Below are 13,057 nucleotides of genomic sequence, written 5' to 3' on the forward strand. Positions count from 1 at the left end.
AAGTAGTATAACCGACATCTGAGAACCATCTTTGCCATTGAAACTTGCTGTGGGAATTGTTATGCCTTCCTTGTACGCTATGTGATTCTTGAATGGATACAGGAGCGAGGAACAGATGCCGTTCATGAACAGAGAATTCAGTTATTAATTTATTCTAAATCTACTATCAAATAGTAAAAATAATATATAACTTTGTTGCTGCAGTTGCAGCGTCTGTCCCTAACAGTAGATTTGAATGTAGAAATATACACAGATACATTTATAAATCTGTCACTCGTCAATACGATGTCTTTTTAGACGATGTTGAGCCCCTTGTCACAATGACAATCTGTAAATGTCATTCAGCTGGCAAACACACAAAAACCGAGCGAGGTGGCGCAGTGGTTAGACACTGGACTCGCATTCGGAAGGACGACGGTTCAATCCCGCGTCCGGCCATCCTGATTTAGGTTTTCCGTGATTTCCCTAAATCACTCCAGGCAAATGCCGGGATAGTTCCTCTGAAAGGGCACGGCCGACTTCCTTCCCCATCCTTCCCTAATCCGATGAGACCGATGACCACGCTGTCTGGTCTCCTTCCCCAAACCAACCAACCAACCAACACACAAAAAGGGCTGAGTGCATAGATGTTCGAACCAAAGTGCAACCGTCGCTGGAGATCCAGAGAGGGGATGCTTGCATCTAATTGACGGGAACGTCAACGTTGGTGCCAGCGCCCTCGTGTTGTGGTGGCGGCTATAGGAAACGCTTCGGTGTAACTGGCGGAGCGCGTATTTGAAAGTGTGGCAACCGCATAGCGGCCGATACCGTAGGAATCAGTCTCACGTAAAATCATTGCCCGCTAACAACGGACGAAAATTCCTCTCCGATTCGCACTCTAAGGTGTATGAGGAGACGATAGCCACGGATCGTAATGGACTACATGGAGACGTTCAAACAGGCTACACGACTCAGAATCATGATCATAGCGATTTAATTCAGTAGTTCAGTCAAAGGACATCAATACATTGCAAAATGAGCGCATTACAGGTGTAGTTGTCTCTTCTTGTAAGCCTATTGACATATCGCTGTATGCTGCTGATAATGACGTCATGCTCTCTCTGAAATTGCGAATGCAGCTCTCGCAAGTAAAAGTTACACTTAAAGAAGTAAAAAATGTTGGGCATGATCGCTACTGGATGTATTAATAGCTTGCGCTTAGTGACCAGTAAAGTCACTTCCAAGTGGTCGCCATCACGTTGGAGGATATTATATCGAGATGTAGGACACATCTACTCCATTTGAACAAACAGGGTAAATAATGGACTTTGCAGTAGGTGTGCCCTATTGTGGAGTTAATAATAATCCGCGTCGAGGAGGTTTTCTGGAGACGTGAGCACGTGGGGCTTCATGTTTTCGTGTGAAATACAGTGCAAAAGAAAATATACTTTAAACGATAATATTTCACGAGCTGCAAAACAGTCGCTTCGTTATCTTGTGTGGAGATTACATTCACCTATCCTGAGATCCACAGTTCACAACAACAGTGTGACAATCAGTTCCTGTTCTCGAGTGCTCTCCGAAATAACAGATACCATCTTCATCTGATTAAGGCCAACCGGCTATTGACCTTCTTCTTCTGTGCTGGATGCACACGCATTGCCCGAACTCTTACGGGACTCGGTAAGATTGTCTGCCGCGGGTAATGAGTGCAATGGGCAGGGGCACTACGAATGTAGTGTGTGGACATTAAATTGGGAATGTGGGTCTCACGGGGAGCGTGCAAGGGATAAATCCATGCAGACGTTCAAAATGGTTCAAATGGCTCTGAGCACTATGGGACTTACCTGCTGAGGTCATCAGTCCCCTAGAACTACTTAAACATAACTAACCTAAGGACGTCACACACATCCATGCCCGAGGCAGGATTCGAACCTGCGACCGTAGCGGTCGTGCGGTTCCAGACTGAAGCGCCTAGAACCGCTCGGCCACACAGGCCGGCCATGCAGTCGTAATATCCGCCGTGCCCTCGGTGGCTCAGATGGATAGAGCGTCTGCCAGGTAAGCAGGAGGTCCCGGGTTCGAGTCCCGGTCGAGGCACACATTTTCAACTGTCCCCGTTGATGTATATCAACGCCTGTCGACAGCTTAGGGTCTTGATTTAACTATCATTTCATTCTGAGAGAGCTGCATGGCCACCGATGGTATCTGTGCTTTCGGACATGTCCGAAAGAACAGATACCATCTTCATACATTCACCCACGTCGCGACAGTTGCGAGAGCACTCGAGAACAGGAACTGATTGTCGCGCTATTGTTGTGAACTGTCTATCTCAGGAAAGAAACTTACACTTAAATATTGCAAAACTGAATCTATCAGATAAGATAAATAGTGAATAGCAGTCGACCTCAGAACTTGGCAACAATGACAGTTAACTTTAAAAACTAAGTAAACTGTGAGTAGTACGTTTACGTTGTATTTTCCTGTTCTCAGTGTCAAAAAATTTTTATCGTAGCGTCGTGTGTGTAATTTCAGAGTGCGCTTTCTCGCTTAGCCTGTAGGCACTAGTCAGTTATACAGGACGGGGCAAATAAAAGTGTCCCGTTGAACAGAGTTCCAGTGTATAAAGAAACACAACAGAGGAAAGGAAATACAGTAATACCCTGACTACAACTGTCGTTGAAAGTGAATAACATTTATCTCTTGACAGTTTAGTGCCCTGGTCAGCAAGTTGCTGAAGGCGGATCGAAGCTGAACCGCTGGAATTGTTGCAGTCTCTTCCGAGATGTTCTGTTGCAGTTCTTGAAGACTATGACGATTGTTTCGACCCAGCTTAGACTTGAGGGCTCCCTACAGAAAGTACTCACACACTGACAGGTCAGGTGACCTGGACGGCCAGCTAGGGCCGCGACCAGACTGTAGGTCCATGTGGAGTATTAGCACGCATGATCGATGTGATGCGCCAGTCTCTTGCAACAGGTGTTGGGTTTAGACTAGGAGGCATGAGCGTCATGTCAATCTGAAATATCGTAATACATCATCTCATACAAAAGCTCAAATGGTTGAAATGGCTCTGAGCACTATGGGACTTAACTTCTAAGGTCATCAGTCCCCTAGAACGTAGAACTACTTAAACCTAACTAACCTAAGGACATCGCACACATCCATGCCCGAGGCAGGATTCGAGCCTGCGACCGTAGCGGTCGCGTGGTTCCAGACTCGAGCGCCTAGAACCTCTCGGCCACCCCGGTCGGCACAAAAGTTCACCAAACGTGTATGCGGACCTTCCCGCGTATGAAAGTTGCGTATACATTTTGTACACACATCAAAAAAAGTTTTGGATCACCTCGGTTCCGAGAGGTCCGGAACCTGTAGAGAAAATTGGAATAGAGATCAACATAAATATCATTTCCGCCCTTTTTATTGCTCATTAAAACCACACATGTTATACCACCATACAGCGAAATCTTCAGAGGTGGTGGTCCAGATTGCTGTATACACCAGTACCTTTAATACCCAGTAGCATGTCCTTTTGCATTGATGCATGCCTGTATTCGTCGTTCATCAGGGCACTGTTGGTCAAGATTGTTCCACTCCTCAACGGCGATTCAGGGTAGATCGCTCAGAGTGGTTGGTGGGTCACGTTCTCCATAAACAGCCCTTTTCAATCTATCCCAGGTATGTTCGATAAAGTTCATGTCTGGAGAACATGCTTGCCACTCTAGTCGAGCGATGTCGTTATCCTGAGGAAGTCATTCAGATGTTCACGATGGGGGTGCGAATTGTCGTCCATGATGACGAATGCCTTGCCAATATGCTGCCGATATGGTTGCACTATCGATCGGAGGATGGCATTCTCGTATCGTACAGCCGTTACGGCGCCTTCCACGACCACCAGTGGCGTACGTCGACCCCACATGGTGCCACCCCAAAACAGCAGGGAACCTCCACCTTGTTGAAGTCGCTGGTCAGTGTGCCTAAGGCTTTCATCCTGACTGGGTTGCCTCCAGCCGGCCGAAGTGGCCGTGCGGTTAAAGGCGCTGCAGTCTGGAACCGCAAGACCGCTACGGTCGCAGGTTCGAATCCTGCCTCGGGCATGGATGTTTGTGATGTCCTTAGGTTAGTTAGGTTTAACTAGTTCTAAGTTCTAGGGGACTAATGACCTCAGCAGTTGAGTCCCATAGTGCTCAGAGCCATTTTTTTTGGGTTGCCTCCAAACACGTCTCCGACGATTGTCTGTTTGAAGGCATATGCGACACTCATCGGTGAAGAGAACGTGATGCTAATCATGAGCGGGCAATACGTCACGTTTTTGGGCCCAACTGTATCGCGCTGCATGGAGTCGTGGTTGCAAAGATGGACCTCGCCATGGACGTCGGGAGTGAAGTTGCCCATCATGCAACCTATTGCGCAAAGTTTGAATCGTGTGACGACATCCTGTGGCTGCACGGAAAGCATTATTCAACGTGGTGGCGTTGCTGTCGGGGTTCCTCCGAGCCATAATCCGTATGTAGCGGTCATCCATTGCAGTAGTAGCACTTCCGCGGCCTGAGCGAGGCATATTATCGACAGTTCCTGTCTCTCTGTATCTTCTCCATGTCCGAACAACATCGCTTTCGGTCACTCCGAGACGCCTGGACTCTTCCCTTGTTGAGAGTCCCACAAAGTAACAATGCGGACGCTATCGAACCACAGTATTGACCGTCTAGGCATGGTTGAACTACAGACAACACGAGCCGTGTACCTACTTCCTGGTGGAATGACTGGAACTGATCGTCTGTCGGACCCCCTCCGTCAAATAGGCGCTGCTCATCATTGTTGTTTACATCTTTGGGCGGGTTTAGTGACATCTCTGAACATCAAAGGGACTGTGTCATTGATACAATATCAACAGTCAACGTCTGTCTTCAGGAATTCTGGGAATTGGGGTGATGCAAAAACTTTTTTTGATGAGCTTATATAGCTTTTTATGCAATATACTCGACAATTCGCAGAAATTGCGCATACACAGTACCATAGTTCTCGCCTAGACGCCATGTTCTTTTAATAATGCCTATTTGATCTTGAGTGTTCTGTGTAGTCCATTGTTGTATTCGTTGCGTCGTGTGGGTTTTCCTCTCCTCATCTAAAATGGTAAGAGCACCAGCACATAAAACTGTTAAATCTTGGGAAACCATCGCAAATTCCAAACACCACTGGATGCTCTGTTACAAATCACCAGACGTAAATGCACGATCATACATTTATGACTTGCAAGTAGCGCGCTGGTGCAAGTCACGATACATTTCCTTGAGATGCGTCTATACGAGTGTGTTGCGCATACTCGTGACGATACAAATCCCATGTGTAAACGTATCTGTACAGGAACCTGTCAGCAGCATTCGTCATAGGGTCTGTACACGCGTTTGAACCGCACCGCTTACATTCTTTGCTAGCTAAATTTGCAAATTAGATATAGACACAATAACATTGTACTACGGAACTAGTCTGAGGTGACAAAAGTCATGCGATACCGATATGCCGGTGGCACCGAGTACACAAGATATAAAAGGGCAGTGCATTGGTGGAGCTGTCATGTGTAACAAATGATTCCCGAGAAAATGTTTCCAGGGTGATAATAGCTGCAAGACATGAATTAACAGACTTTGAACGAGGAATAGTAGTCAGATCTTCCATTTCGAAGTCGTTAGGGAATCCAGTACTCCGAGATCAAAATGGTTCAAAATGGTTCAAATGGCTCTGAGCACTATGGGATTTAACTTCCGAGGTCATCAGTCCCCTAGAACTTAGAACTACTTAAAACTAAGGACATAAGGACATAAGGACATCACACACATCCATGTCCGAGGCAGTATTCGAACCTGCGACCGTAGCGGTCGCGCGGTTCCAGACTGTAGCGCCCAGAGCCGCTCGGCCACTCCGGCCGGCACTACGTGATCCACTGTGTCAAGAATGTGCCGAAAATACTAAACTTCAAGCATTACCTATCACCTCGTACAACGCAGTGATTGACGGCCTTCACTTAATGACCGAGAGCAGCGGCGTTTGCGTAGAGTTGTCATTGTTAACAGACAAACAACACTGCGTGAAATAATCGCAGAAATCAGTATGGGACGTACGACGAACGAATCTGTTAGGACAGTGTGGCGAAATGTGGCGTTAACGCACTATGGCACCAGACAACCGACACGAGTGGCCTTTCTAACACAACGACAGCACCTGCAGCGCCTCTCCTGGGCTCGAGACCTTGTCGTTTGGACCCTAAACGCGGGCAGCTATGGCCGAGCAGTTCTAGACGCTTCATTCCGGAACTGCGCTGCCGCTATGGGTCGCAGGTTCGAATCCTGCCCCGGGCATGGGGTTGGGTTGTTTGGGGAAGGAGACCAGACAGCAAGGTCATCGATCTAATCGAATTAGGGAAGGATGGAGAAGGAAGTCGGCCGTGCCCTTTCAGAGGAACCATCCCAGCATTTGCCTGGAGTGATTAAGGGAAATCACGGAAAACCTAAATCAGGATGGCCGGACGCGGGATTGAACCTTCGTCCTCCCGAATGCGAGTCCAGTGTCTAACCACTGCGCCACCTCGCTCGGTCCTCGGGCATCGATGTGTGTGATGTCCTTAGGTTAGTTAGGTTTAAGTAGTTATAAGTCTAGGGGACTGATGACCTCAGCTGTTAAGTCCCATAGTGTTCAGAGCCATCTGAACCATTTGGACCCTAAAAGACTGGAAAACAGCACCCTGGTCAGATGACGGTTGGTATGAACTAATGACAGGGTTCGAGAATGGCGCATACCCCACGAAGACACTAACCCAAGTTGTCAACAAGGCACTGTGCAAGCTGCTGGTGACTTCATAATGGTGTGGGCTGTGATTACATGGAATAGAGTGGGCTCTCTGGTCCATTTAACCGATTATTGACTGGAAATGCTTATATTCGTCTACTTGTAGACCATCTGCAGCCAAGCAACGATGGAACTTTTATGTCTAACAATGCGCCATGTCACTGGGCCACAATTGTCTGCGATTGAAGAACATTCTGGACAACGCGAGCTAATTGTTAGGCCACCTAGGTCGCCTGACGTGAATATCATTGAATATATATTGGACATTAGCGAGAGATCACTTCGTGCACAAAACCCAACAAAGGCAACACTTCCACAATTATGGGCTGTTACAGAGGTAGCATGGCTCAGTGTTTCTGCAGGGTACTTCCAACCTCTTTTTGAGACCATACCACGTCGAGTTGCTGCACCACGCCGGGCAAAAGGAGCTCCGACACGATGTTAGGAGGAATGGAATGATTTCTATCACCTCAGTGCATACGAAAAAAAGGAAAAGGAAGATGAGACGATGATGAGACCATTACAGACCGAACACCCAGTTGCGTAAGGCCTGAGACAATTTGAAACTAACCCGAATGGAATAACATAACATGAAGATAATACATAGATCAGAGAATCGCTTATTTAGTGTGACAGTGGTAGTTCAAAATGGTTCAAATGGCTCTGAGCACTATGAGACTTAACTGCTGAGGTCATCAGTCCTCTAGAACTTAGAACTACTTAAACCTAACTAACCTAAGGACATCACACACATCCATGCCCGAGGCAGGATACGAACCTGCGATCGTAGTGGACGCGCGGTCCCAGACTGTAGCGCCTAGAACCGTTCGGCCACTCCGTCCAGCGACAGTGGTAGTTGTTGTTGCCGTATTTTTATTCATTCTTGCATTAAGTATATGAAGGATATGGGACACGTCATGGTATTAGAGAGTTAAAAACAAAAATCATAAATTTGTCTATATAGGTATTTTCATACTTACAGGTCCAGTTTGACGAGGATAGGGCAGGCAGTCGGCAGTGGCAATAAAGGAGGAATCATCCTGGTATATCCCGAATTAATTTAAGGAAATCACATACACTTAAATCAGAATGGCGGAATGGGGTCTAGAGGCACCTGATGTTCTCCCGAGGCTAACTTTCAACGAACTTCTCATTCGAATAGGTACAATGTAGCTCGTTGGCCATACAAAGCCGCGCGGGATTTGCCGAGCGGTCTTAGGCGCTGCAGTCATGGCCTGTGTGGCTGGTCCCGGCGGAAGTTCGAGTCCTCCCTTGGGCATGGGTGTGTGTGTTTGTCCTTATGATAATTTAGGTTAAGTTGTGTGTAAGCTTAGGGACTGATGACCTTGTCACTTAAGTCCCTTAAGATTTCACACACATTTGAACATTTTTGGCCATACAAAACATTCACATTATTGTCGGCTCTTTATCCATATGAACTATATCGTTACTTCTTTTGCAATTTTTATTGCATCTATACCTTTATTTTCATTTAGATAGTGATACACTCATATTATTTTTATTATCTGCTCTAGTTTTGAGATAGATGTAGACTGAACATAGTTTATCACGAAAAGGAACAAATTCTGACCATTCCGGGCATCATAGTTGTATCATTCTCTACTGTGTTCTAAATAGTAACAGCATTGTAGGATAGCATACTGTTATAACTTTCGAGGTGGGGATGTTACGATACTGTAGTAGTAAAAATATACTACGTACTAAGCCTCTCAGAAGGAAACGTTAACAAGCAACCCATTGTACATAGTATTTGGCTCAACGGGCAATGGCAGTCCACCAAATACAGTGATGAACCATTTTTTCAGTACAAAGGGAGGAAAGGAGAATAAGGTTTAATGTATTGTCAAAACTAGATCAATAGAGACGAAACACAAGTGCGGTTTCGGAAAGGGTGGGGTAGTAAATCAGCCGTGCATTTTTCAAAGAAATCTTCACGGTATTTACCGTAATCGAATTCGGATAACCACGGTAGAGTTCAGTATTGAGAGTCATGGGGAATAATTTATGCATGACCATGGTTATCGGCGCTTAACGATACTGATTTAACCGCAAACACAGTAACATTGATACTGGATTACGAAATGGGTGGTTTAAAGGGGATAGAAGGACGAAGGCTTGGAGCTTATCGCTTCTTTCGACGTCAATATCGTTATACATAAAGCTCCTAATTCATTGGAATAACGATGGGAAAGCTCTTAGCTTGTCGAAGAATCATCCCAGCATCATTCTGAGCTATTTAGCTCGAGTTCCATTTCTATGTCTCTGTCGTAAACATGACCGCTGAAACTGTCACCTACATCTACATCTACATCTACATGGATACTCTGCAAATCACATTCAAGTGCCTGGCAGAGGGTTCATCGAACCACCTTCGCAATTCTCTATTATTCCAATCTCCTATAGCGCGCGGAAAGAATGAACACCTATATCTTTCCGTACGAGCTCTGATTTCCCTTATTTTATCGTGGTGATTGTTCCGCCCCATGTAGGTCGGTGTCAACAAAATATTTTCGCATTAAGAGGAGAAAGTTGGTGATTGGAATTTCGTGAGAAGATTACGTCGAATCGAAAAACGCCTTTCTTTTAATGATTTCTAGCCCAAATCCTGTATCATTTCTGTGACACTCTCTCCCATATTTCGCGATAATACAAAACGTGCTACCTTTCTTTGAACTTTTTCGATGTACTCCGTCAGTCCTATCTGGTAAGGCTCCTACATCGTGCAGCAGTATTCTAAAAGAGGACGGACAAGCGTAATGTAGGCAGTCACCTTAGTAGGTCTGTTACATTTTCTAAGTGTCCTGCCAATAAAACGCAGTCTTTGGTTAGCCTTCCCCACAACATTTCCTTCCAACTTAAGTTGTTCGTAATTGTAATACCAAGGTGTTTAGTTGAATTTACGGCTTTTAGATTAGACTGATTTATCGTGTGACCGAAGTTTAACGAGTTCGTTTTAGCACTCATGTGGATGTCCTCACACTTTTCGTTATTTAGGGTCAACTGCACCTTTCGCAACATTCAGATATCTTTTCTAAATCGTTTTATGCTAAGAGAGGCTGAAACTGGTTCGTACCCACAATGAAAGAGCAGATAGTCACTCAGCATAATGGTTAAGTGCCCGGCCCGTCCCTGGAGCCTTTTTCTGGACAATCTCAATAAAAGCACCATAGTGTCACATTGGGAAATGTAAGGTTGGTTGTAGAGGTAACTGTTATAACAAATGGTTCAAATGGCTCTGAGCACTATGGGACTCAACTGCTGAGGTCATTAGTCCCCTAGAACTTAGAACTAGTTAAACCTAACTAACGTAAGGACATCTCAAACATCCATGCCCGAGGCAGGATTCGAACCTGCGACCGTAGCGGTCTTGCGGTTCCAGACTGCAGCGCCTTTAACCGCACGGCCACTTCGGCCGGCCTGTTACAACAAATGAACATTTCTGCTAATCTAATTATCAAACACGCACGTTTAGCAGTTGAAATGAATCATTTCATCATCTCTCAGAAGGAGGCAGTGTACAGCAATTACATTCACATAAACTGAAAGTCGACGTTCAGAGCTAATCGCCTGACTGACACTTGTACCATCCATACTAAACTGACAAAAGTCATGGAATAGTTGCTAACATCGTGTCAGACTTCCTTTGCCCGATATAGTGCAGCAATGCGACGTGGGATAAACAAGTCGTTGGAAGCCCCCTGCAAAAATGCTAAGCCATGCTTCCTCCATAGACGTCCATAATTTTGAAAGTGTTACCGGTGCAGCATTTTGTGCACGAACTGATCTCTCTGCTATGTCCATTGTTGGGGGCTCTGGGTGGCCAAATTATTCGCTCGAATTGTCCAGAATGTTCTTCAAACCAATCTCGAACAATTGTGGCTCGGTGACATTAAGTACATGAATGACTCCAAATGGTCTCCAAGTAACCGAACATAACCATTTACAGGTAATGATCGGTTTAGACGGACCAAAGCTTCCAGTCCATTCCATGTAAACACAGCTCACACCACTATGGAGCCGCCACCAACATCTACAATGCCTTGTTGACAACTTGGGTCCGTGGCTTCGTGGGGTCTGCGTCACATTCAAATCCTACCATCAGCTCTTACCAACTGAAATCGGGATTCATCTGAACTGGCTACGGTTTTCCAGTTTGTCTAGGGTCCAACCGATATGGTCACGAGCCCAGAAGAGGCGCAACAAGTGATGTGTTGTTAACAAAGTTACTCGCGACGGTCGTCTGCTGCCATAGCCTATTTACGCCAGATTTAGCCGCACTGTCCTAACGAATATGTTAATTGTCTGTCCCACATTTATTTCTGTGGCTATATCAGACAGTGTTGCTTGTCTGTTAGCACTAACAATTCTACGCAAACGCCACTCTCGGTTGTTAAGTGAAGGCTGTCGGTCACTGTGTTGTCCATGGTGAAAGATAATTCTTGAATTTTGGTATTCTCGACACATTCTTAACACTGTGGATCTCGGAGTACTGAATTCCCTAACGATTTCCGAATGAAATGTCCCATGCGTCTAACACCAACTACCATTCGTGCGTCCATAATCACGTCGGAAACTTTTTCACACGAATCACATGGGCATAAAAGACAGCTCTGACAATGCACTGCGCTTTTATACCTTGTGTACGCGATACTACCGCCATCTTTGTATGTGTATATCGCTATCCCATGACTTCTGTCATTATAGTGTACAATTAAAGTTGGCTGACTTACGTACGAAGATGAACTTTTCGATGTCTCATAGTAAATCAAGGCTAACACAACAAAATATACAAAAAGTATCGCAGAAACTATTTTTGGATAGCGAACAATGTACTTGCATCAAGATGGACCCACAAATCTCGAACTGTCCTAGTAACCTTACTACTCATCTTCACATTTACAACTTCTGGCAACTCTCGTCAAAGCCGACTCATTCGTACATATTTCTTATTTCTTTTGAAGCCGCATAGGACTTCGTTTCCATGTCCACATTGTGCAGAGCCCAGCTGTGACTCCGTTGTACTTCAGTGCCATCTAGGTCACCGTTCTCCTAGAATCCCGTTGTAATATTGCCGTACTTTTGCTGATGAGAGCATCTTGAAGACCTTGTTCTGTTAGCTAGATCCACTTCCACTCACAGTTCAATTTACGTTGAAACTTTATTCTTGTAAAATACATCATACATTAGGAATAATAAAAATATTAAATAAAATTTTAGTTTACTGTAGTAAGACAAACTTCGCGTAAACGAGTCAGAAGATTAGAAACAAATTAAATAATAGTATAATACACACTGATCAGCCAGAACATTATGATCACCGACCAATTATCGATATAAGCTCGTCCAGGCGATAGCAGCGTCAGCTGGCGAGGAATGAGTGAGTGTACTATCCGCGTGTGGAATGGGAAAGCGCGCGATCTATCAAAGTTTGACCAAGAGCAGATTGTGATGGCCCAGATGCTCGACACGAACGTCTCGGAAACTGCACGATTTTTCGGTGTTCGAAGAGTGCTATGGTGAGTGTGTTCAACAAGTGGCGAAACCAAGGTGGATTGGATTGGATTGGATTGTTTGGGGGGAAGAGACCAAACAGCGAGGTCATCGGTCTCATCGGATTAGGGAAGGACGGGGAAGGAAGTCGGCCGTGCCCTTTCAAAGGAACCATCCCGCCATTTGCCTGGAGTGATTTAGGGAAATCACGGAAAACCTAAATCAGGATGGCCGGACACGGGATTGAACCGTCGTCCTCCCGAATGCGAGTCCAGTGTGCTAACCACTGCGCCACCTCGCTCCGTGAAACCAAGCTGAAACCACGTCCAGGCGTCGTGGGATCGGGAGGCCACCCTTCATTGCAGATATCGGACGTCGTAGGCTGGACAGACTGGTAGAACAGGGGAGGCGGCGAACTGTGACGGAACTAACATCAGACTTTAATTCTGGGCAGAGTACAAGTGTGTCTGAACGCACAGTGCACCGAACACTCCTTATGATGGGTCTCCGAAGCCATGCATGTGCCAATGCTAACACCACGACACAGGCAACTACGACTGAAATGGGCACTTGACCATCGGCACTGGACGTTGGCGCAGTGGCAGAGCATTGCATGGTCTGAAGAATCCCGATACCTTCTTCATCATGCCGATTGGGGGGCGTATCCGTCGTTTTTAAGAAGAACAGCTCCTCGACACCTTTACTGCTGGACGGAGACAAGCTG

The 13,057-nt window shown here is 45.8% G+C and overlaps 1 non-coding gene across 1 annotated transcript; it reads left to right on the forward strand.

Moving 5' to 3' along the window:
• The first annotated feature begins 2,004 nt into the window (after positions 1–2,004).
• Trnat-ggu (transfer RNA threonine (anticodon GGU)) lies at positions 2,005–2,079 on the forward strand. The gene has a single exon. It is a non-coding gene; the product is annotated as a tRNA-Thr (tRNA).
• The last annotated feature ends 10,978 nt before the right edge of the window (positions 2,080–13,057 follow it).

Source organism: Schistocerca serialis, chromosome 3, assembly GCF_023864345.2.
Source record: "Schistocerca serialis cubense isolate TAMUIC-IGC-003099 chromosome 3, iqSchSeri2.2, whole genome shotgun sequence".
Taxonomy (NCBI): Eukaryota; Metazoa; Arthropoda; class Insecta; order Orthoptera; family Acrididae; genus Schistocerca; species Schistocerca serialis.